At 34.0% G+C, this 13590-nt stretch overlaps 1 long non-coding RNA gene across 1 annotated transcript; it reads left to right on the forward strand.

Annotated features, from left to right (window-relative positions):
* Nucleotides 1-645: 645 nt before the first annotated feature.
* Nucleotides 646-4828, forward strand: LOC127154057 (uncharacterized). Its single transcript, XR_007825397.1, has 5 exons — nt 646-778; nt 918-1077; nt 4102-4142; nt 4237-4563; nt 4704-4828. It is a non-coding gene; the product is annotated as an uncharacterized LOC127154057 (long non-coding RNA).
* The last annotated feature ends 8762 nt before the right edge of the window (nt 4829-13590 follow it).

Consider the following 13590-nt stretch of genomic DNA (forward strand, 5'->3'; position numbering starts at 1 on the left):
ACAACCTTACAAAAAAACATTTCACATTCGATTATGGTGTCAGTAAAAATACGTAGATGTTGGAGCCTTTCTCATTAGTTAAAAGGGATAGTTCATCCAAATTCATCCCTTTAATTACCCTTGTTATTAAAACTTTTTTGAGAAGATGCTAGGTAGAAAGTTATAATTGAATTTAGTAGCTGTTGCTGCCAGTAATTTAACCATTTTCTTACCAATTATGTTTTTACAGTGCATACAAAAATGGGCAAAATATATTAATAGTATGTAAATATATTTTAAAATCTATTTTAACAAATATATTTTTTGGCCATTTTTGTATATTTTGAAATATATTTAAAAATATATTTGAAAATATATTTTTTTGCTGTATGGGATGTATTAATATAATGTATGTATTTACCACTACCCACCTACCCCCCCCCACCACCACACCGGGCCCACCTCGAATATCACTTGGCCCAGCCTTCATCTCATTTTTGGAGCCGGGCCTGGTGTGCAGTGAAGTAACCAGCACATGATCAGTAGTGCAATTTTCTGTATGAGTCAGGAGGAAGTGATCTAAGGTGTGCGGTGGAACTTTTAAACAAGACAGTGAGGTTGGGACTGTCTAGTCTGTGAGTTTAGTACACTCCCACATGTTTGTCACCCTGAGTGTATCTGAGTTTGTCCTCCCACCAGACCATCAGAGTATATTAACCTTAAGTCTAACAGTCCCTTAACAACCTGTCAGGATAGGACTCTGAATATCTGGTTTGAGCCTAGATCTGAAACACAAAAGGTAATTTCTTGTTATAGAAAAATGTCAGCTGTTTAAGTAATTTTTTTGAAAACCATTTGAAAGTTAAAGAAGTTCTGAAATAGTCAGGGTGGTTTCCTGGAATAAGGAAGTTTTGTGCTTTTATTTTTTACTTTGACAGTAAATGAAAAACATCACATTCAAGACATGACATTGTATTAAAGACTCCATGACCTCAGGAATATACACATTATTGAGAGAAGTATTTTACTTGAGGACCAGAATCGAGAATACAGTGTTTTTCCAGAAGAGACTAAAGGAAGTGTCAATCTAACACACATGTAAGTCTGAGTACATTTACTCATTTAATTTACTATAGTTCATTTCACTTTTTGGATCAGGCTACACAAATAACACTAAGCTTTTGTATGTATGTATGTATTTAATAAAATAAGGTCTAGACGTAACAGATAGATCATTGGACAAAGAAAAATCTTAAAGTCTTATACAAATGAGTAAATCTGAAAAAAAAAAAAAAAAAATATATATATATATATATATACACACTACCGTTCAAAAGTTTGGGGTCAGTAAGACTTGTAATAGTCTTTAAAGTAGTCTCTTGTGCTCATCAAGGCTGCATTTATTTGATTAAAAATATAGAAAAAAAAAAAAAACAGTAATATTGCAAAATGTTTTTACAATATAAAATAATGTTTTTTTTTTTTTTAACATGCTTTAAAATAGAATTTATTCCTGTGATGAAAAGATGAATTTTTATCAGCTGTTACTCCAGTCTTAAGTGTCACATGATCCTTCAGAAATCATTCTAATATGCGGATTTATTATTAGAATGATCAGTGTTGGATAATATCAACAGTTGTGCTGCCAAATATTTTTTGGAACCTGTGATTTTTTTTTTTTTTTTCAGGATTCTTTCATGAATAACAAGTTTAAAAAGTACAGTGTTTATTCAAAATATAAATATTTTATAACAATGTAAATTATTCATTATTAACTTTTAATAAACTTTTAATTATTAACTTAATACATCCTTGGTGAATAAAAGAAAGAAAAAAAGAAACAATAAAAATGTACTGACCCCAAACTTTTGAACGGTAGTGTGTGTATGTATATATATATATATATATCCGCCGCATATTTCTGACCAGCCTATTTTTATTATATTCCAAAACTTATTTATTTATTTATTTATTTATGTATTTGTTTGTTGTGAAACTAGCACAATATTATGTAGTCTAATGAATGGAAAAGGCAAATGAAACTTTTGGTTTAAAATTCAGTAGAAGATCAGAATCAGAATTAGCTTTATTCATCAGGTGTGCGCACACACTAAAAACTTAAAAATAAATAATAATGTGCATGAATCTGGAACAGAAGATGTATGTACAGATTTGCGCATTATTTACTCTACATACAGCTGTATAAATAAAGAGATGTGCATATGTATTTACATAATAATACTAGAGAAAGAGGCAATAATTAGAGAAGGAGAAAAAAAATACAGAAATTAATTGCAGAACACAGGTAATGATTCAAGTTTTAGCTGTTTAAGCTGGAGATGGCATTGTTTTTATGCCTAGATGTTCTAGTGCTCAGAGATCTGTAGCGTCTGCCTGAGGGGAGAAGTGCACAACAGGTTGTGTCTGGGGTGAGAGGGGTCTGTTTATAGTTCTTACTACAGGCTTAGCAGATTTAAGTTTCTGCCTGTACAGTGTAGCAGTGGTCCAGTATATTGCTGTCTTCAGTGGGGCATGTGATGTGCTGTCTACATTTAGGCAGTTTACAGGTGAGATTAGCTTTATTAAAATCACTGAGAACCATAATGAAAGAGTCCCGGTATTGCCCAACAGTTCTAGTGCCGTGTTCACACGCGCATCGGGAGGAATGTACACACCAGAATAAATCTGGAAAACTCCCGCGGCTAAGAAAAAGGCTTACAGTTAATAAAGACAGCTTCCAAGTTTAGGCAGCACATCTTCTTTAAAACTGTCACGTCTGTACACCAGCCTTCATTGATATAAAAACATAACCCACCGCTTCTCGTTTTCCCTGACGACTGGTGATGCAGTCCGCTCTGATCAGCTGGAAGGCCGTTAGATGAAGCGCTGTCCGGAATGGCTCCGTTCAACCAGGTTTCTGTAAAGCAAAGCACAGCAGAGTTTAAAAAGTCATTGTTTGTGTGGGTGAGGAGTTGTAGTTCATCTGACTTATTTGCAAGGGAGCGGAGAGTCGCCAGATGAATAGGCAATGGAGTCCTAAAACCGCTTCCCTCGCTTACGTCGCTTTGAGGACTTGTATAGGAACACAGCCCCTCTGAGAGCTTATTTCTAGTAAAGCTGATCAGAAAAACGTTGCTTAAGACAGGAAAAACAAACAAAAACAATAAAAGTACAGAGGAGCGACAAACCGAGGCAGCCATGTACCGCGCCATCTTGATCAGAGAAGATCAGATCACGTGACAGCATGTGAAAGTCAACTGGTAAATTTCAAATATTTGGTGCGCATGTGTGATTGTGTTAGTGTGTACGTCACTTAACGTCTGTAGTAAGAGAACACGTGGCATATTGAAGCATACTACGATACTTTCTTCTACAAAAATATTATTTTATCCTAATTTCAGAAGTATTTATATGCTCAAACAAAATATATTGATAATATTTGCCAGGATGTCTATCAGGTACGTTTGATGAATTCAGATTGTAACACTATTTGGATGAACTTCCTGACGATGGATTGCTACGTGTATCAATCGAATCGTGTTATCGAATGGTTTACTTAAACTAGAAGAAGGAGATCTTTAAGCATCATTAATACATTTAACATGAATTGTTTAATGAATGATTATTTTGACAATTTATTTGAATAGGATTGTTAAGTCTATGATTTCAGATTGAGTGATTCAGTTTCTGTCTTTCCGTCTTTCCACGTGTGTGTGGTAGAATAGTTGCTACACACATAAAACTGTCATATCCAACATAACTGACAGATCACTATTATGACAAAGCATGAGATCATCTTATCTTATCTTTGTGGGAATCAAACTTTGACTTTGTAATGGACGTTTTTCACATTTCCGGGTTGCTCAGCAGCGGAAGTCCATATATATTTTTATATATGTATTTTCTTTTATATCAAATTTATCGTCTCTCCTAGACGCTGCATTAGATTAGAAACCATTTTTTTTGTTTTTTTTTTTGGTAATTTGTTGCAAAGGTGATATAATTCAAATGATAGTGTTATAAATGCACATATACGTTTAAAAAAAAAGTCTAAATACAAAAAGATTTCAAGGATTTACGCTGCTGATGTCTTACAGGTAGTTTTTCCTTCTATTTTTGCAGTGGCTATGTCATCTTTGTGTTTGCAGTTCTGATAAACAAAGGTGAGCATGTAAAAAACACATCTGAGAGATAAATTCATGCTGTATGTATAAATGCCAGGTTCTGTGTTTACAGTTAAAGTTTCTGTCATTTTAGTGTGTTTGCAGGACACAGCAAAGGGTTTTATCGGTGATTCTGTTGTCCTGCCGTGTTCTTCAGCTCAACATGATCTTAAACTTCAAGACATAAACGTGCACTGGAGAGACAAAAGTGACAAAATTGTGTTTAGTATAATTAAGGGTGAATATTCAGTAGTAGGACAAGATCCACAGTATAAGAACAGAGCTGAAACTTTCCCATCTGAGCATCTGAGAGGAAACTACTCCATCAGACTCAACAATCTGACTCACGCTGATGCAGGAAAATACACCTACTTCATCACACCTTCAGATGAACACGAGACTGTACAGCTGATCATCAACGGTGTGTAAAATTGGTTGATTAATGTATAGTGATTTTTATTAAAGTTTTTGTACGATCTGAATACAACAAGTGTTTGACCAACTCTGTTTTGCATTTATCACAGTGCATAATGTTGTTTGTTGTTTACTGTTTTGTTGCAGAAAAAGCAAACAATGTATACGCCGGAGCAGTTCCTGTGGGGACGTCATCGTGCTGGTTCTACGTTGTATTATCTGTATTATTTACAATGTTTATAGCCTGATTCATTAAATTTCTCTGGATTTCAAGCTGCCTTGTGCTCTCCTTTCATGACTGAAGAACAAAAAATATTACATTTATTTGGTTTTCTTTGTGTTATTAAATGTTTATGTCAAAACTACTCATGATTTACCAAATCAGATTCATTACACATCATTTTTTTTTAATTGTCTTTGTATATACAGAGAAAACATGGTGCTCAGGGTCATCAGCTCTGCAGACTCATGTTGTAAGAACACAATTTATTATAACACTAACCACATGTCACAAAATGAATACATGGTGTCTTTCTTCTTCTTCTTCTTCTTCTTCTACTCTTCTTAATCACATGCACTATTCCAGTGAGCACAAAAGACTGTAAACTTACATTAAAGGAGAAGTCCACTTCCAGAACAAAAATTTACAGATAATGTACTCACCCCCTTTTCATCCAAGATGTTCATGTCTTTCTTTATTCACTCGTAAAGAATTTTTGTTTTTTGAGGAAAACATTTCTGCATTTTTCTCCATATAGTGGACTTCTATAGTGCCTCGAGTTTAAGCTTCCAAAATGCAGTTTAAATGCGGCTTCAAACGATCCTACATGCAGTTGTAAACAATCCCAGCCAAGGAAGAAGGGTCTTAACTAGTGAAATGATTGGTTATTTTCATAAAAATAATACAATTCATATACTTTTTAATGTCAAACACTCGTCTTGCTCTGCCTGAAATCAGTTTTTGTTCCGGTTCATGACAGTTAGGGTATGTCGAAAAACTCTCATCTCATGTTCTCCCTCAACTTCAAAATCACCCTATATCACTGTTTTACCTCTTTTGTTAAGGGTGTTTGATCTTCTTTACTTCTTTGCTACTTCTGCAGTGATGTAGGATGATTTTAAAATAATTTTTGAAGTTGAAGGAGAAAATACGATTGGAGTTTTTTGAAATACCCTAACTGTCTTGAGCCAGAATACACAGAGTTCAGGGAGAGTAAGACAAGACGAGCATTTGAGATTAAAAGTATTTTAATTGTATTTTTTTTTTTTTTAATGAAAATAACTGATCGTTTCACTAGATAAGACCCTTCTTCCTCGGCTGGGATTGTTTACAGCCACATTTGGGATAGTTTGAAGCCACATTTAAACTGCATTTTGGAATTTCAAAATTGAGGCACCATGTCAGTCCATTATATTGAGATTTTTTTTTTTTTTATGTTTTCCTCAAAAAGCATAATTTCTTTACGACTGAAGAAAAAAAAGACACAAGCATCAAGGGGGTGAGTACATTATCTGTAAATTTCTGTTCTGGAAGTGGACTTCTCCTTTAACAATCCAGATCAAAATTCAGTACGACTGTATGTAATGATATAGAACAAAACATAAAGGTTTCAGACCTTTTTATTAATCACAAATCATAAAATCCCACAGGTAATTTCTGAGAGAACCAATGTCCGGCACATTTTTTCCCACGTTAAAAACAAACAAAACAGCTTGCATTTCTTAGACTGCGTTTTAGTGCCACGTAAAAATAAATAAATAAATAAATATCTAAAATTATGACATTAATGTCATAATATTTTGAGAATAAAGTCAAAATAGTTTAGAGAATAAAGTCAAAATTACAAGAATAAAGTCAAAACTTTTAAGAATAAAGTTGAAATGTTTCGAGAATAAATTCAAAATTACGAGAATTAAATCATAGCAATGAAAATTATAATATTTTGAGAGTATAGCCTGCGCATGCAAATGGCCCAGATTGGGAGAAAAGGAGAAGTTGCCAGGCCACTGGAATTTATTTAAATATATGTGGGATTATTTGCAGAAATTATACCATGTGTTATTCTTGCAGGCAGTGCCGCCTGTAGGTTTGTGGGGCCCTAGGCAAGATAATGAAAATGGGCCCCACTACTGTAAAAAACTAGTCATAGAAAATTGACGAGCAAAGAGAAAGCACATAAAATGACTGTTTCAATATTTAAGTGTGAATGTGTATTAATTGTAACATATTAAACAAACATATGTAAAAATATTTAGGCAAAAAATAAAAAAAAATAGGAGTGCAAGTGTGACAAGGACAAGTCAAGGACTGCTTGAGTAATTAGATACACATGAAACGCAACTAAATAAATGAAGTATACACAAAAACTAAATGAACAGAGCATAAACAAAATAAACATAGGCCTACTAATATTCATAAATGATAAGACATGCAGGCTATTCTCCTTGTTTTTAAGGACTGATTGATGATCACAAGAAAAAAAAAAACTTTATTGCATTAGACATTGGATCCAGGTCTGTAATTATATTTCACGTAACATGCTAAATGTAGCTCATTTTTTCCTTATATGACAAGTCTGTCTGTGATCATGAGCATCATTGCATGTATAAAACAAGTACTACAGTAATAAATATTATGTATATAGCAGTCAAAACACCCTTTTTTACCACAACTTCACTTTAATCTCTCTATCATTCTTTCATATCAAATAATTTAAAAATAGCATTATTGTGTGCAAGACTAAATTTCGAGAGACTATTCTGAGAGGCAGTATTAAGTAAATTCTAGGTTTTCAGACTTTATTTACTAAAACTGATAAAGAACACTGAATTTGTTATGCCTGTTTGTAGGGCTGCACAATTTGGCAAGGCAAGGCAAGTTTATATAGCACATTTCATACACAATAAGTGCTGTTTTTTTTTATCAATATGACTAATTCTGATTATTGTTATTACTAAATAAAAACAATCATTATAATTATTGCCAAACAAAATAATGACTATTGTTAATGATTATCAATATATTTTACAGAAAACTGCACTATGACCTGTTAACATGCAGGAGGCTTAACTACAAATGTTAAATGTTTAAAGGGGTCATCGGATGCCCATTTTCCACAAGTTGATACGATTCTTTAGGGTCTTAATGAAAAGTCTCTAATATACTTTGATTAAAAATTCTCAATAGTTTTGTAAAACAACACCCTTTTTACCTTTCCAAAATCAGCTCTGCAAAAATCATCTCATTCTAAGGGGTTGTTCCTTTAAATGCAAATGAGCTCTGCTCACCCCGCCCCCCTCTTCTCGCTGTGGAAAGACGGTCTTGTTTACACTAGCCACATTTAGCCACGTTTAGCCGCTAAACTTCCTAACTACCTCGTTATAAGGAAAGGCGATCGCAAAGATTCATAAAAAAACGCTTATACACACTTCTGCTGTAAGTGAAGCTGGATCTATAACCGGCTATAACTTACTTGGGTAATGTTATATGTGGGCAAAATTTTATTTGGAAGTGTAAAACACCTGAATACCTTTTTCTAAAGAAAAAAAAATCCAAACTTCAGGAGTTTTTATTTGAGTATACAGTAAAAAAAAAAAAAAAAAAACACCCAATTGTTGCTAGCATTTTTCTTAAAATTCTGGACTTTAAATAAGCTAGTCATAGACTTCAAGTTCTCCTGATTATAATGATATATGGCACTTGATGCTGACTGCTAGAATAGGTCTGAAGAAAACTAAGAAAAGTACAGTCAGGTGCCCCAAAAATGTTCTAGGTCTTAAAGGGTTAAAAAATCTCTGACAAAAAAAAAAAAATCTTAATTTTTTGTCAGATAATCTTATGCTTTTACTGAGAGAGAGGAAAAAATCTCCTCTACACTGGAGAAAAAAATGCAGAAGTATTCCTGTTTTTACCCAAAATATGGTGTTGTGAGCATTAGTGAGAGCACACATGTAATATAATGTTTCATTCATACAGGAAATCCCTAATGCTTTTGCGTAGCTGAATAAAACTCAGAGACGTTTTAACTCAATGGTTCCCAAACTTTTTATACCAAGTACCACCTCAGAAAATATTTGTCTCTCCAAGTGCCACCATAATGACCAACATTAAAATACAGTAGCGTAGTAGGCCTAACTATTCCGCTACACCTCAGCACAGTTAAAAAACGAGGCAGTTTTATTCCTAATAAGAATATATGTTTTTGTTGTCAGCCACTTTAACATTGTAAATGCACAGTTTGAACATTATCACTGCACTGTGCTTACGAACAGGTTAATAAAAAACTTACATAATGATAATGTTTTGTACCTAAGTTAAATAAAAACTGTTCTGTACTTAAATGTAAATAAATAAATAAATAATAATAATAATAAAAACTTGACTCAAATAAAGATTAAATGAAAATGTATTCCCCTGGTTTCACAGACAAGGCTTAAGCCTAGTCCCAGATTAAAATGCAAGTCTGAGCTGTTTCAACTAAAAGAAACTTGCACTGATTGATCTTGAAATACTGTAGTGGCCTTGTTTCGTCTCAAGATGCAAACCAGTAATGTCTTTTATAAGGCATGTTTATAAAAATGACTTTAATGTCCTAATTGAACTATGGTCTAATCCTGGCTTAATCTAAGGCCTGTCTGTGAAACCAGTCCATTGTGTATTAATATTAATTTATGTTATATTTAGTGATTCCACTGCGTACCACTAGAGGGAGCCTGAGTACCACTAGTGAGACACTTTGAGACCCACTGGTTTAACTGATGAAACATGGAGACATAGCTGTACAATTGACTAAATGGTTTATCTCTGTTGTTCAAGCCCTATCAGGTATTTTTATATGAATTAACTATAGATGCAATGCAATGCTAATCATCAGCCTTAATCACTTTATAAAACAATGATTTTGCCTCATTCTGTGATGTGAAACCACATCAGATCCAAAAGGAAGTCATTTCAAACATTTGACTTATGTTATTAAATGGATGTAGAGCAAAACCTTGTCATTAAAATGTGCTCAGTAGACAACAGGTTTGTAAACAGACCCAAACCCATTCAAAATCCATGAAGCATTCTACCAGTGTTCGAATTGTGTCAATGCTCTTGGGGGGTCCCCCTAACCAGAAAAAAATGGCACTCTTTGTGTGATATTGATTAACTATATGAAATGATATATATATACATTTTCTGCCCCCATATTCTGAATTTTAGGAAAATGCATTTTATTAGACTGAATCATGCAGTGAAAGAACGCACTCTAAATGAGCACAGTCAGTCTAGTGTTTAAGCACTCATAACTCCTCTTATAATCAATGAAGCTGTCCATACACTGTATGATAAATAAATCTCTTACTTACATAGTTCGTACATATGCACTTTGTTGCTTATGATGAGGGAATTCGCGAGTTCAATCTGAACAAAACTCCAGGTTTCAGCAATGACTGTTCTGAACGCCTCTGATTGGCCACTGAATTCAAAACTCAGCAGAGTCGTGTGTGACTGGTTATAATGCGCAACACTGTAAAAACATGTAAAAATATGATTTAATGTGAGCAGGTCTAAATGTAATAGTTTTATGTTTAAAGTATTATATTTTTATTGAAACTGTACAGGACTGGTGCGTCACCCTATATAGTCAGAAGGTGCATGCGGCTTGAAGTTGCCCTTCGCACATGATCGGTGTATGACACTAAAGTACAGCAAGAGTGATTTGAAAGCATGCAGAGCTGTCTGCGCTCTATAGCTCTTGCGGTACTTTGATTTTTAAACACGGATCTTTCTGCACAGCGCCGCTTCAAGTCGAACGCACCTAAAAATCCAATTGACAATCTCGCAGCCGCGGGGCCCTAGGCAACCCTCCCCTTAAGGCGGGGCCGTAGGCGACCGCCTGTACTGCCTGTTGGACGGGCCGGCACTGCTTGCAGGGACAGTATGCATGGAAATAATATTTCAAATGCATTAATTAGGCCTATTTGTAGTTTGCCAGGCACCCAATAATAGCAATAAGCTTTGTGCTTTTGGTACTTTTAATATAAAACAAAGTTTTATATCAAAATACAAACAATGTGTCTTGCAATAATGTGTTTTTCATGCTCTTTAATGTGGTGGGACAGATCACTGTATTCAAATCATCTTTTTGATTACAACGAGACATTCATTTCATTATACTGTTTTATTTGTGAAAATTCTACCACCTACTCTGCAAAAATGTGTTGCGTCCAACCTTTTATTCCTCACATGTATTTAATTAAAAACAACAATAAAATGTTCTAAAGGTTGAAGTGGACTCAACTCGATAATATAAGTTATATTGTTGTCTTTTTTGAGGTATATACAGTAAGTGCCTATTCACAAGCTGTTTTATTTATGGTATAATACAGTAAATGATTGGAAATAATATTTAATGTCTTCCATTCATTATTTGCAGCACACCAGCCACCCAGTAATCACAATAATTGTATATTTTTTATATATTTATATTTTTATTTTAATAAATTATTTTCTTTTACCGCAAAATACTAATTATAAATATATTTTCCTCTTTATTTCAAGTTTATAACACAATATAAAAGTGAAGGAACATCAGAAGGAATGAAAAAAAAAAACAGTATAGCTTATTTGCATGTGCATTAGGCTAGAATGTACTCTAAAAATATTACTTTATAAATATAACTTTAATCTCGTAATTTCTACAAATTCTTGTAATTTTGACTTTATTCTCAAAACATTTAGATTTATTCTCATAATTTTGACGTTATTGTCGAAATATTTAAACTTTATTCTTGTAATTTCGACTTTATTCTCAAAATTTTATGATTTTAATATCGTAAAATATAGTTTTTTAGGTTTTTTTAGTGTTTTTTTTTTTTTTTTTTTATGGTAATAAAATGCCATTGTAGTTTATAGATCAACACTTTTTTTTTCTTCTTCTTCTTTTTTTTTAACATAGTCTTAATCATAACCCTACACCTAACCTAAACCATAACCCAGCCCTGATATCAGAAGACAGTTATTGGTTGACAGGAATGATGTACATTCCCTAACATTAACCCCAGCCTAACACTAACATTAGCCACAATGGTTAATAGGGATTTTGTTCCAGGATGTTGATTCAGGAAACATATCCTACTTGGCAAAATCATGTTCATTTCTATGGACACATTCTTCAGGGAAAGGGAGTGTAAAACAAGCAGATACATTACAGATGACCTGATGTGATCTGTGATAACACTGCGCTAGTTACAGCTTACAAATAACGGTGAAGAAAAAAAATCAATTTCCACATATACTAATCAATTTATATGAATATAATGTGTATATTATGATATATTATAGTATATGAAGGTATATATAATAATAGTATAATAGTATATTATAATGTGGCATATAATGATTATATGATAGATTATATACATAATATGACACAACTGTGTTATAAACGTATTGGCTTGAAATGAATGGGGCTATCAAATGTGTGTAAATCAAGTCTTTACTCATAATAGGCAGGAGGGGCAACCAAGCGGCAGACCCCCCGGTCTCTCTATTGAAGCCAACATGGAAGTAACTAAAACTGCAATTCATCGACTGGCCGCTAAAGGCTGGCTCCAAAAGAGAGTCATTCCCATAGACCTCCCATGTTAAAATGCCCAACTTTTCAGCCTGGTACAAAAAATGGTTTTGGTCTATATAGGTAAATTTGCCCTTCATGAAAACTGTGAGGGGGTGATTTTTTTCATAACTCATCCATTTAAATTATATTAAGTCTTAAAGTTCTGCATAATTAAGGGCGTGGCCACTTGAGTGACAAGTGGATTACCACTATGCCCTCCCAAGGCTTTAACTCGTTGAAGTGTGAAATTGAGAAAAAATGGCTTTAAAGATTTTTATTTTTCCAGAAAAATTAATTATAGGTAGGACACTGGAAATCTGGCATTTAGATGTTTTAATGAAAATGATCTCAAACTTGATTTTTACCGCTATTTTGAATTGTACTTTGTTCGCAAAAAGTGAGATCTTACGCCAAGGCAGTAACATTAAGTCACATTATATACAATATTTGGGTGCTGATCACCATTTACAGAATTATTATAGTAACATCTGTATAAAATCTAGTGATCATTGGTTATCTCATAGTCTATAATGTGATTCGATTTTTTTTCTGACCGTAACAACCAGACAAAAAGTTAAACGTGAGTGGATACCGTTTTGCAGCCAATTTAGTTGTTCCCTAACATTAAAGTATGCAAGACATACTTAACATATTGGAAGTGAATGAAAATAGCCTAACCTATAAGAGCGACTTATGGATTGATGTGAACGCCATCAAGTACAATAATATTGATGAATGGCTAAACAAATGCAGAGTTACGTAACTCAATTTGAGTGTTCCAAAACAAAAAGTCAAAGAGCGGTAACTAATGTTATACTGTGTTCTGCCTTGGTTTCTCCTTGGCTTTTCTCACGGCAGCACTACTGTCACTACTGTCGCGTTAGGTGGGCGTGGTTTTAGCAACCAGAGCTTTACCCACGTCCCGCCTTTTTGCCCATTTTCGATTATCCGGGAGTGATGCGCTGCCAAGATGGCAGCGGTCGGCTCGCCCATATTAGGCTTCAAAAATGCTCTCCAGAAACCTACGAGTGATGTCACGGACACTACGTCCATGTTTTTTACAGTCTATGGTTTGGGCAGAGGACTGTGAATTTGCAAGATTCGCACGCTTTCTGAACCATTTAGGCGGAGTCGAGGCTACGGACGTCATCAATGACGTCATTGCTCTAAAGCCATGCAAGCCTTGATACGTGCTTCACCAAAAGCTTCCAGGATTTCTCGACACACGATCCGAAACATCGGCACAGAACGTAACATCACTACTAAACATCCCTAAAACAAGGTAAATTCAACTGAGAAGCAAAACTTTTTTAAGATATTAAGCCTTGTTTTCAGAAAATATACTACTTGAGTTAAGTCATGAGTAAATTTAAATTGTTCTTAAGCATAAATAACAAAATAACGTGATAAAAATACACTGAATTTTGTCA

This window comes from Labeo rohita, chromosome 22 (assembly GCF_022985175.1).
Source record: "Labeo rohita strain BAU-BD-2019 chromosome 22, IGBB_LRoh.1.0, whole genome shotgun sequence".
NCBI lineage: Eukaryota > Metazoa > Chordata > Actinopteri > Cypriniformes > Cyprinidae > Labeo > Labeo rohita.